This window comes from Polypterus senegalus, chromosome 5 (genome assembly GCF_016835505.1).
Source record: "Polypterus senegalus isolate Bchr_013 chromosome 5, ASM1683550v1, whole genome shotgun sequence".
Classification (NCBI taxonomy): domain Eukaryota; kingdom Metazoa; phylum Chordata; class Cladistia; order Polypteriformes; family Polypteridae; genus Polypterus; species Polypterus senegalus.
In genome coordinates, this window is record NC_053158.1 from 55959312 (window position 1) to 55972890 (window position 13579).

Genomic DNA, 13579 nt, shown 5'->3' on the forward strand with positions numbered 1-13579 from the left:
TGGATAGTTAATTCTGGATTCCTATTGTAGATGCATCAAAACTCTGGTGGTGTGAAAAAGATAATAAATGCAACATGAAATATGCTTTAGGACTAACTTTTTAACACCTGGAAGTCTTGGGGATTGCGTGCTTATCATCAAAAACACAATTTAAATTTAAAATTTTACATACAGCAGGGTATAACGTTCTCTACAGTGTAAGGTCAATAGAATCACAGTCATAGACATATTACTTTTTTATAGGAGGTATTTAATAAAATATGACAGCAAACTCAAGAAAGTGGACAGATTGGATGGGTAAGTACACATTAATTACAATTTAAAAAAAATCTTTTTCTTTTTTCAAAATGTCATTGCTTTTCTTTATATTTTATTGAAAAATATGTTGCTTCAATTCAGCACTAAAATGTCATTTTTCAGAACAAGTGAGTGTCAAAATTGTTTACAGCGCCAATGTCAATCATATCAGTCTCTTGCCTTCCAAATACATACATTTCAAAGTGTTAGTGTTTTCTTCTTAACAGTTGTGAAGAGTGAAATATATTGTCCTTTATAAAAGTTTCTCCACAAACTTTAAATGCCTTTTATTAAAAAATAAATATTTTCTGGACATCAATATTGGATGTTTAGGAAGAGTTTGAAAGGGATGTTTGAGTTATTCTTTGTGCTTGACATATTTATTAAGTGGATGGTACAGTGGTGCAGAGGTTAGTGTTGCTGTTAAACAGCTCCAGAATGAGTTCCAATTTTACATTCTAATTTCCTTTGTATCTGTGGGTTGACTCTTAAAATTTCAGGGTCATTCCTTCACTTTTAGATAAGTCTGCTAGGTTAATTGGGTTCTTGCGCAGTTTGTGAGAGTGTCACACTGTAGACAAGCAGGTTGTGTGGTACACTAGTTTGTTCCTACTTTGCACGTGTGGTTGCTAGAATGGCCTCTAGTTATGTACCATCCAATATTGCACTAGCAGTATATACATGGAAATTTTATTTAAGTTTTGACAGCTGTGTTTGTTGTGTTCATTACAAAACAAATTTTGAAGGTTTTTTTTCTGCCAAATGCAATAATTTAATGTAATAGAATAAAAATTAAAAGGAATAAAACTTTTTATATTGAGGGCCATACTTCTCTACACTGTTTAGTAACTAATAAAGTTCAAAGTTGCATGTGTATAGCATGAGGTGAACAGGAATTTATCCAACCTTATGTGAAGATACAAGACTAACATAGCTGTAGCTGTGCAGTCACATGGGACAGCCATATAATATTTGAGTATCTCCATTGGGAGGTGGCAAATGCTTCAGGGAAATTCACAAAATCTGGCGTGCTTAAAATACAAGCAATAAGTACACTGTAGCTGTTCTTCATGGAAAACTGCTATATTCTGAGTCACTGGAAAACCTGCTAAATGGCTATATTTATCAGATTGAACTGGAAACTGAGAATTGACTCACATGATCTATAATATGGTGGTAAAGATTCTAAAAGTTACAGTTACATCTAATTTTCTAAAACAACCTGATCATTTTCAGTAGTGTAGTCATTTATGCTCATTGCCTAAATTACTAAACGATTCCAACCATCCATCTGATTTTTCTTGTTAGTTGTTTCTAGTCACTATTTCAGGGAACCAAGTACGAAAGAAACAAATGATACTTGAATAAGACGCTAGTCCATCACAGGGTAAATCAGGGGTGTCAAACTCTGGACCTGGAGGGCCACAGTGGCTGCAGGTTTTTATTCTAATCCTTTTCCTAATCGGTGACCAGTTTTCACTGCTAATTAACTTTTCCCTTTATTTTAATAGTCCTGTTTTCAAGGATTAAGTCCTTTGAATTTATTCTTCTCCTCATTAAATGACAGCCAAACAGAAATACAACGTGAAATGAGCCAACAGATGACCTGCTAAATGGGGGCTTCAAACCCCAACCAATTTCACTCCACCCAGATTCTTAATGAGAAGCCAGTTCTTGTTGTTAATTAAACCCTGTTATTTAATTCAATGGCATGTTGGTGCTCTCATTCTGCCACAGTAGACATTTCCAAAACTGTTGATTTTTCTGTTGAGGGGCTTGAGTCAACTTAATTAAAACTAAGGCAAAAATGTTAATTAGCAGGAAAGCCTGGTCACTAATTAAGAAGATGGTTAGAATGAAAACCTGTAGGACCAGAGTTCGACATCTCTGGGGAAAATTATTCTTTTTCCATTACAATAATTAATGAGGTATTTAAGTTTACATTTATACATAAAATCTAGTTTTATATAATACCCCCATTGGCAAAATGAGGACTGAAGATTTTCTGCTTTGATTTTTTTAGACAGTACTGTATACATTTTTCACATGACTTTGTGTAACCCAGTAATAGATAGATTGATAGATAGATAGAATTTTAATTGTCTGTGGGGAAATCTGAATTTTTTCATAAGCTTTTCAAATAAATAAATGCATAAATAGATAAATACATTTATATATAAACACACACTAGAATGAGTAAAAAGTAAGAACAACTTCTGGCTTGGCAGTCATAGTCGCAGTGAGGCATTATGCAGATGTACTGCTGTTAGTATACAGGAACCCCATTAACATTTCACTTCTGTTGAATGATTCGTTGGCTGAAAGTCCTCAGTTTTTGTGTCAGAGAGAGGATGTGCAGCATTGTTCATAATGGCATTCAGTTTTGTTTTAATTCTCTCTTTCATTACTACATCCAAGATCTCCAAAGTGTGTTCTATAACTGAGCCCACCCTTTTAATTAACTTGTTGATTTGGTGGGCCTCTCTTGAAGTGATGTTACCAGCCCAGAACAGAGTTGTAGAAGATATGAAGGATGTCACTTCCCACATTAAAGGAATGTAGTCTTCTAAGAAAAATGAGTCTGCTCTGCCCTTCCTTATAAAGTTCCTGTGTGTTACAAGAACAAATCCAACCTGTCACTGATGTGGACCCCCCAAGTATTTGGAGGAGTGAACCACCTCTACATCCACTCACGAAATAGTGACCAGGCATAGAGGCCATTTGGTGCAGTGAAAGTCAATAACCAGTTTCTTGGTTTTGCTGATGTTTGGTTGCAGACAATTCTCTTTACACCAAGAAACAGTGTTCTCCACCTGATTCCTGTACACTGTCTCTCCCCTGCTATTGGTACACCCTGTAAGTGCAGAATCATCTGAGACTTTCTCCACGTGATTTGACCTGGTGTTATATTTATAATCTGAGGCGTACAGAGTGAAGAGACACGGAGACAGGGCTGTTTCTTGTGGTGCTCCAGTGTTGCTCTCATCCATTTCAGAAGCATGGCCCTGTCTGAATACAGTACAGATACACATCCTATATATGCTGTGCACTAAAATGAAAATTCATTCTATTTTTATGTCCCTTCATTAACGGCACATAGAACACTTTATGAGAATAATTGAATTTCATTAATTTGATATTTTAAATATATCTATTTTATTGATTATCAAATTATTTCTAAAACATTTTATAATTAGAATTTGAATTAGACAAAATTAGGAGAAATACTGCTCTATTAGAGTAAGAAAACTAATGCGTTAATGTTTAGCTTTATTTCACTTTAAAAAGCTTTCAGTCTTCACCATTTAGGTGGTGCCAACTGCAGCAGCTACATTAAATAAAAATAAGCTGTATTTCTTACATGTCTGCTCACAGCATATTGGAATTAAGACAAGATAAGGCACCTTAAACAAGGAGCAAGGAATGTATCTCACGCATTGTACGCATTTGTGTTTGAGTATACCTGATGTTTAACTACCGATTAATATTCACTTATTGCTTCTAACAATGAAGGGTATCATGTTTTTTTTTATTTATATTTAGTTTTTTTCTGCTTTCTGCATGTTCTGTCTGCTTAACCTAATTCTGTCAAAGTTTATTTCTATTATTTTATGCACCACTTCACCCTGTGTTGGTTATTTATCTTTAAGCATTTTTCTTTCCTCTATAATCCAATTTTAGATTTTTTTCTCTCTATGTGAAGTATATTTTGTTATTTGTGGTATTATAAATTCTGCATTTTAATTATGTATACTGGACAATTTGCTTTTTGATATTTATTTCTAGGAATAACCTTACAGAATGAAACAAGTAAGCTCTACCTGGGTGGAATCTTAGATTTTACAAAGCTTTTTTAGACACTCCAGAAATGAATTAAACACAAGCCCCATAACTACTTGATGTTAAATCTACATGAAAACCTCTAAAACAACAACAATGGAGCACACATTCATTGTAATAACACCTAATCTGAAATGAATCCCTTGCCCTACTGCTTTTGTCCTTCTCTTCTCCACTCTCTAATCAGTTTTTTATTGATGTTACCTGCTTACTGTGTTGTTTCCCCACAAAGCTCACACAAGGTTGTGCCCCCCTTTACCAACTCATTGACATCATCTACTCACAACTTTCTGGAGGTGCCCTGTGCCTAACAAAGTTCTTCTTACCCCAAATACAGCCCCTTCTACTTCCCACAATTTGTGTTTTGTTTTTCAGATTTAATGCATCATTTATGATTATGTTATAAATACATTTGGGAAAATAACAGTTAACCCGAGCACTTAATTTGATCAATATTCATAGCAATACTCTTGTATTTCAGACATCTATTGCCCTTTAAGTCATAGGACAGAGATGTCTGAACATTCTCCATCATTTATCAGTATACTGCTGCTGGATTATGTGAATTTCCCCTTGGGATTAATAAAGTATCTATCTATCTATCTATCTATCTAAAACAAAAAATTAACTGCATTTTAATTTTTTTCCCCAGATCTGATTAAAAAAAAATCAAAACTTTCAATTAACTATATAGTTAAAATGTTTGATGAAAGCGGGCTTAATTAAAATACTTTAGAACATAGATGACCCACTCATTTTGAGTGTCACTTCATTAAGGCACTGGATTTTATGCCCATAATAATCTGAAGAAATATTGTAATATGCTATTTTTCTTGCCTAGCAATGATTTATTATTCTGTTGAAGAATTACTTTGTGAATTACATTGTATTCTTTTCAAAAGAGTGATCATTGACTTATTATTTTGTTTCTTGAATTTAGAAGTGAACTTTATCATTTGCTTGATAAGTTATTCTGCTATGTGTTTTAAGGGTAAATGTTCAAAATGAAGTTTGCTCACTGTGTTTAAGATTTTTAATCCTTTACCTTCTGTAATGTGCATCATAATGTACAGCCTGGATGCTTAAATAGCACAAACCAGTGCACTGTATTACATTGATTTTCTTACCTTCTCAAAGCTCTTTACATAGACAGTGAGAAACCACTTCAACCACAATTGATAGAATCTATGTGAATGATGCAAAGGCAGCCATTTATCCACCATTATGCTCACCACAAATTAGCTATTACGTAGTGAAGGGGTGAGAGAGACAGTTAGCCAGTAAGGGACCGGGGATGATTAGGAGGCAGAATGGACAAGGCCAAGGACAGAAGTTTAGCCAGAATGTCAGGAAACATCCTACTCTTTTCAAAAGATGCCCACAGAGAGTCGTTTATACAGTACAATGTTACCATCACTGCATTGGGACATTGGGATGCACCTACAGATTGGGTGAGCACCCCTGATGGCCTCACCAACACTCATTCCATTAGCAACCCTAGTTTTTCCTCGATGGTCTCCCTTTCAAGTACAGGTCAGGCTCAAACATGCTTAGCCTTAAGTGGATTATCTGTCCTGAAGTGCAGGTGGCATGAAAACAAGACTCTAAATTAAAACAGTTACAGAAATTTAAAGTTAAACTGAACATTACAGGGAAAGAGAAAACAAAAAAAAAAACAGACATGTAGGAACAACAATTGAACATATGTAAACTTCAGGAAGGGCTAGAGAGTCACAACCAATAAATGGACACTGCTTTTACTGATTTACTAGTTTACTGAAAAACCCCCTCCCCACCCCATACACACACATTTGTCAGTGATGACTAGCAATGTTCAAAAATAATTTCCCTAATCCAAGAGAGCATCTTCTATTAAGTTTCTCTGGCACTGACGAAGAGACAGGAGGCAGAGCTGGAAGTAGCGGAGTTGAAGATGCTCTGATTTTCACTCGGAGAAATGAAGGAAGACAGGATTAGGAATGAGTATATTAGAAGGATAACACAGGTTCAACAGTTTGGTGACAAATTGAGAGAGGCTAGGCTAAGGTGGTTTGGGCACGTGCAGAGGAGGGATGAAGGGTACCTCTGGAAAATAATATTGAGGATGTAGCTGCCAGGCAGGAAGAAAAGAGGAAGGCCAAAGAGGAAGTTTATGGATGTGGTGAGGGAGGACGAGAAAGCAGTCAGTGTGGCAGGAAATAATTTAAAATATGTAGGGATAGATGGAGACATATGATCTGCCTAAATGGGAATAACCGAAACAAGTAGGCACGTATACTAGTTTTATCCTTCTATTCTTTTTTCATGCTCACTTTCTTCTACAATGTCCCCTTTATTACAAATGTTTACTCTCACAGAACTGTCAGGCCTTGTTTCATCTGTACACCAAAGTAAGTGTATTTCCTTGGGCACCTAAATGTCTCCTTCATTCCAGAAAACACACATCATAACCACTTTGAAGGACTGGTTGTCCTTATTTTATACCTGGTATGTCTAAAAATGCTCACATCTTGAATTAACAGAGAGACTAGTCATTTCTGTTGCTTACCTAGTCAAATCCTTTACTAACAAATTATGTGATTTGGTGTTTCTCTTTGCCAGGTGGAACAGTGTGGTGAGTTGACATCTGTTGCTGATAGAAGGGCTTGAAATTTAGACAAGGAAAGGAGGCATGGGTGATGGCTGCCATTTAAATTATTTCTTACTGCTATGTATGTATGATTTTTGAGTATAGTAACAAAAATATGATAACATTTTATGGAATGTACTGATTTCAACCTATGCTTTGTTTATTAACAACTATTTTGTTGACTACTTACCTCAATATACATTATATAATAGCTGTTAGGCTTTCCATATACCATATGTCAATTGCCCTGAATGTCTTTCTGTTTCAGCCATTGTGCTCATGGCTCATCTTGTTTCATTCATTGCTACTGTCTCACACACATCTGTATATTAATGCAGACTGATCACAAATGATGTAGACATTATTTCTTCCAGATTTTTCACATAGTCAAAGAATTGGCATTGCACTGACCTGCAAAAAAGTAAAAGTCAGTCAGACTTTTTTTACCAGTGTTTAATGGAACTGATTAGTTACTATGACCTTGTTTTCATCATTTTGTAATTAGTATTTCCTTTCTTAGCATGCTGTGATGAGTACCTGCTGTTTTGTCTCATTCATTATATTCCTGGAAAGACAGATGAATAAGATGTAGATCCAAAATTAACAGTCTACTCCATCTCCAGCCAAAAGTTGTAATTTTTTTTTTTTTTCTATGCATGTCCCTCGTAAACTATGAGGCAGGTCTTCATGTCCCTGTTGTCTGTGTAGACCAAGTATGGGTTCTGTTTGTTTAAGACAAGTCTTGTTTCTCTGTGCTAAAATAGGTGAAGGCCGAGGAACACAACCTCAAAAGAGGCGTTTTGGTGGTTTGCTACTTACTAGGAGGTCAATTAATAATTGATTTAACTCCTGGTGGAGAAAATGGACATGACTACATACACTCTTGAAAAAACAGAACCATTTAATTAGTGCCAAATTCATATGCAATTCAGACCAATTGATCCTTGATCCATCAACTGCTGGGAAATTCAAGGGCAATAAAAACCTACTGACACATGACTACAATATAATTTTACTCCAAAAATTCACTTGTGGGCTCCCTGGGTAATAACCCAATTGCACAATCATAATGACTGTGTGGGGATAATTCAAATTATTTCCACATACTGAATACATCAGTAAACTAATTAAATACAACTTTTAGCATCTTCATACTACTGTAAGAAAGGATTGGTGGTTGCATCCTTTTCATAAAATTCTTAAATAAATTTTTTCTCTCTAAGTATTCATTTCCCTTTGTGACCAATTAAACATGGGAGAATGCATATGCAAACACAGAAATCCTAATATAACATTTGGTTAAAGAGTGTCCATAATATAAAGTGAAAGCTCCTTGCTGTGCATACATCTATAAATATGTTATGATGAGCCCAGCCCAACAGAACTACCATCAATTGCAGTTATTTATAGTTACATTTTCAGGGTGATTTTTAAAATACTTTGTTGCTGGAAGAAACATAAGCTAGTAAAATTCTCAGTTACACCTGAATCTATAAGTTTCAACACCCTCAGTCATATTGTGTAACCAATCTGGCACCATCACTCTAGTTTTATAATTGATTTGATTAAGATGCAAGTAAAAATATTTTTTCTAGAGTCTGTTTTAATTTTTGGGAGTTTTAAAGTTTATAGATTATTTCTGGATGTTTGTTTTATTTATATTTAGCCCTTTAGACCAGGGGTTCTCAAACTCGGTCCTGGGGGACCCCTGTGGCTGCAGGTTTTTGTTCCAACCAGCTTCCTAATCAGTGACAACACCTGATAGCACTGCGCTCATTTAATTAGCTGGTATTATTGATCTTTTATTCTACATTCAGAAAAGCACAGCAGCATGATTTTTACATTTATAAGAAACTTAAGAAATATTTCTGTTTTTGCTATGGATTTAAATGCTTAACTCTCTTTTTATTATATTTCGCCCTTTCTCTGTGCAGCCAGTTTGCTCCCTTCATTGAATCTTAATAATGACAATTAAAAACAAGCAGAGCAGAAACCCAAGCAAACAACACTCAATCGTGAAAGGCTGTAACTACTTTAGTGTCAGCCCCACAAAATAGTAAATAACAGATTAATTAAATAATTAGAACACCTAGAAAAGTAGAATGACAATCAAGATAAAAATACTGTTAGAAAGAAAAAAATACATATAACTGCTTAGTACATTTTAATACTTTTTTTTTATTTTTTTTAACCAAACTTACTTTTCTAATTTCTATATTGTTCCCAAAACAGGGAATCTGGGAAACAACAGTTCACTTAATTAGCCCAGGAGTCCAATTAAAAACAGAGGCTGGTTGGAACAAAAACCTGCAGCCACAGGGGTCCCCCAGGACCGAGTTTGAGAACCTCTGCTTTAGACAGAGTATTTTTTGTTATTGTAATATTTTCATTTTACTGCAGTGTCATTTTGTTTTGTTTATTGGTGTTGCCTCTTTGGTGGTCACATCAACAAGATATACTCCTGTTGGCTAGGGAGCGTAATTCTGGAAGTCACATCATGTGATGTCATTGGTTCAATACAGTATAAACCAAAAAGACAGATTCTTCTTCATCCAACACAGAAATTTTCCTGAATAGAGTCGTGTGTCTTTCTTGGTTGAATTTTGATTCTACAAACTACAGCAATAATTTGATTTCTGGTTGGAGGTTTGGGTTTGGCAAGTTACTTTCTGATTTCCTGTTGATGACTTTTTTGGCTATTCACAAGATCCACTTCCTGATCCCATCTTTCCAAGTTCTTTTGTACAATAGAAACATGGAATTAAAAAAAGCAGATGAGCTTGCTTATGCTGTTACCCAACTAAACTTTTAGCTCTCAAGCCTGGCATTTATTACTCATTTTTTTTCTACTTTGCCTACCTGCTGTGGCAGTAATAAACATGGGAAACTGACATTACTTTCACAACCCTCACTGAAGTTGTCTGTTAACATTTTTAATTTACTTACCAATCACATGACCTGAACCGCCATTATAAAAAAATTAACTCCACCATAATGTGTCTTTTACATTCATCAGAGCATTTAACCTGTCTTTTGTCCTTGAATGAACAATGTTCTTGATTCAAGGTCTGAAGCTACTGTGAAAAATTAGCTGTTTCACCCATGCAGTGCCCAATATGGTACAATTGCTCCCCGAGTTGATTTTGTATTTCTAGCAACTTGATCTACAGTTATTGTAAAACACAACATACTATTCCTATTTTGAAGATATTATTTCCTTTTTGTGAATGTTTCAGTCAAATACTACTTTTTTGTAGAGTGAATGAAAAGAAATGTACAGTTTGAAAGTATAGCATAAAGAAAGTTGAATAGACAAGCAAGAGTCAAAATACAAATAAAGAAATTAGCAGATCAAATCAAAGCTCAAACTCAGAATATGTAGCCAGAAAAATTCTACAGTAGAATCTTATTGGGAATATATTATGGTTTCCACAAACACTAATAAGAAAAGACTGAGAGACATTAGATGGGGACAGTATTTTCATTCTTTCCATCTTTTCATCTACATTGTTCTTTAAAGGAACTTGTACATGATGGGGGGTTGTGAGAGACTAAAGAAAGGAAATGTTGTGATTCCTGCCACATAAGTAACAAAAACAGGATGCAGGCCACAAAACAATCAAAAGCCAGACCAGCCTTCTTCACAGGTCTGAATTCTATGAAAAGGTCTCACTCCAGGTTAGCCTAGCTCCAAACTGAAAAGGCAAGCTTGTGGTTATAGAGTCCCAAAAATATCAAAATTTCAAAAGGGATAAGAGGAAAACAGTAAACCTCTGGTCTTAGGACAACAATGTAAAATTTCTTTCATATTTTACACTAGAATCCCTGAAGCCTACGAAAAAAGTTGTAATGCCAGGCCACCTTAAATTCCTTTCATCACACTTCCTCATCAGTGTCTTTGTTTTGCAAATGTGTCAATCAGCACATGCAGCAAGCAGCCTGCTCACTCATCCCCTACAGACACAGATGAAGTTCTCCCAGCTCCAGTCTGTTTATCTCGGTGTGAGTTGTCTGGAATTGTATAGGGTAAATAATATATTGTTATTTGGAATACATTAATTTCTTGTGTGCTCTGTGTCTACAACGATCTGGGTAAATGTAGGATGAGAGGAAATGTGAGGCAAGAAATGTTGAACACAGCAATGGCGAACAGCGAGTGAGGAGGTTGTTTAAGAGAGAGGGTGACGAGAGGCCCAATGGAGGTACCCGAGGATAAAGGGGAGTACTTTCCAACAACGTCTGTGCTTTTTTTGTTTGTTTTAAATTAAATACCAAGTGAAGGGGCCAGTTCTGTTTTGTCTATTTGGCCACCACTCACCCAAGCTACGGTTTGGGGCCCCCAACGTAGTGAGTAAACTTCAATGACTGTGATAGTTAATAAGGGTGAGCTCACAAGTAGTATTGGACTGACGATTTATGTATAGCTGTAAATAATTTGGTGTTTGTGTTTATTATGTATTGTATATATTTGTAAAATACCAAGTTTGGAAACCTGTTCCTTTTGCATTTAAGTAAAGAGAGTTTTTTTTTTTTTAAATTTGAGTAATGGTGATTTGGTTATGTGTTTAAAGGCTGAAGGTGGCATATATTGTACATGCCAACAACAGAGGTGGCGACACCATAATAAAGAGCTCAGGACCTGCACACTGAGTAAAGGAAGGGTGGTGCAAGGGGGTTACACATGTTATAGTAATAATGACAAAACACTGATGTGAAGTGTATAATGTGTGAAGGCTGAAGTCCAAATATCAAATTAACACTTTCACAAAGGTATAACAAAACAATAATGCTTTTATTCAATAACATAACCAAAGAAAAACAAATCATTCAATTTACATGTTGCTGTCAATGAGTAAAAAGCCAAGCCCAAATATCAATTGACAGAGAAATGACATGCCTGCTGGCTTATGCAAAGGTGAAATCTGCTGCCTCGTGATCAAGAAGTTGGCAGTTCGAATCCAGGTTCTTCCTGTTTTGAGTAGTGAACTGCTATCATTATTACTATTACAGTATATAACAAAAACATACATTTGATTTGAGTCTGTAACACCCGGGGTAACTTTTAGCATAATTAGTTGGCCCTGCCTTCTTCGGTTTCACATACAAGAGACAGGACACAGAGCAAAGAAAGCTAAAATACAGTATAGCCTATAGTCTTAACATAGTACAGAACTGGAAAATAATTAATAATCACCTTACTCAATAAATAAAGACTGAACAAAATCAGAAACAGAATCAATAACATGGTATACAATATCATATTTAAAAACCAAAATATGGTTATATAATGGACATCATTATCAAATATAATATGGTTGCCATGAAAAGGTGATGTGACAAATGGCAATATCCACACAAAAACAGTCCATAAAATGTCACTAAAAAACCAAAAAAGAAAAAAAATCACTTTAACATATCTTATATATAAACGTTTATGCGTGGAGGCTACAGCATGAAGCTCAAAGAGCCAGGAAGGCGGCCCCAAGTTATCAAGATGGAAGAAGAAAGAAGGATGAAGAATGAAACTGAAAGAAAGCAATTCCATCGCCAAAGAGAAACCACAGTGGGAAAAGAAGAGGGATGCCTCACGCCTGGACAAACTGGTAAGGAATGCAGGCTCTATTGTAGGCACAGAGCTGGACAGTTTGACATCTGTGGTAAAACGACAGGCGCTGAGCAAGCTCCTGTCAATCATGGAGAATCCACTGCATCCACTGAACAGTATCATCGTCAGACAGAGAAGCAGCTTCAGCAACAGACTGCTGTCACTGTCCTGCTCCACAGACAGACTGAGGAGATTGTTCCTCCCCCACACTATGCGACTCTTCAGTTCTACCCAGGGGCGGGTAAATGTTAAAATTATACAAGATTATTGACTATTATACCTGCCTCGCATTCTCCACCTTGTATATTTTAACTTGCGCTGTGCTTTTATTACTCTTTAATTAATATTGTTTTTATCAGTATGCTTCTGCTGGAGTATGGGAATTTCCCCTTGGGCGTTAATAAAGTATCTATCTAATGCACAATAATGTTCCAAAACTTAAATTCATAACAAAGATGGCCAGAAAGTTACAAGTTATCCTAATCCACAAGAAAGTAAACAAAAGAGTTTCACATAATTATATTCTAATAAGCTTCCGCCTTATCCAAGATTATGAAAACTGTTGTCAGATATAAACTAAATAGTCTTTAAAATAATCAATAGCTGCATCAGCATGGAAGCAGGAAAAGGGAAAAGTGATTTCCACAATGAAAAAGGACACTGATAGATACTGTACAACATTTCAACTGTGTAGCCTTGCATGGAACAACTGATGTAGGCCACATAACCAAAACCTTGGGTCTGTTACAGTAGGGCAACTAGAATCTGATAGGACCTAGTGCAGAAAAAAAAAAAAAATCAATACTCCCTTATAATCCGACTAAAAAATAACAACCATCAATGTGAGTCGTAATTAAGCTTTATGGAGTTGTGTAAATAATAACACCATTAAAGAGTAAGTTTAGAATTTTTAAATTGAAAGTTATTAATTTACAATATTGGTACCTCTATCTTCATTATAAAGTCCACGAGTGAACTAGTTATTTTTTAAAATTTATAAAATGTTTAGATCCCAGTTTCATCTGGTAAACTAAGATATACCATGATTGTGAAGAAATAACTTGAGCATAAAAAAACTTATCTTTTAATCTTTTCATTCCAATTGTCAAATAAGCAAGCATGTTAATAATAAAACTTTGTTAAATAGCAACTATGCAGCCAAACCGTATGGATTCTAGTGCAACTGCTCTGCCTGCACTATCACTGTT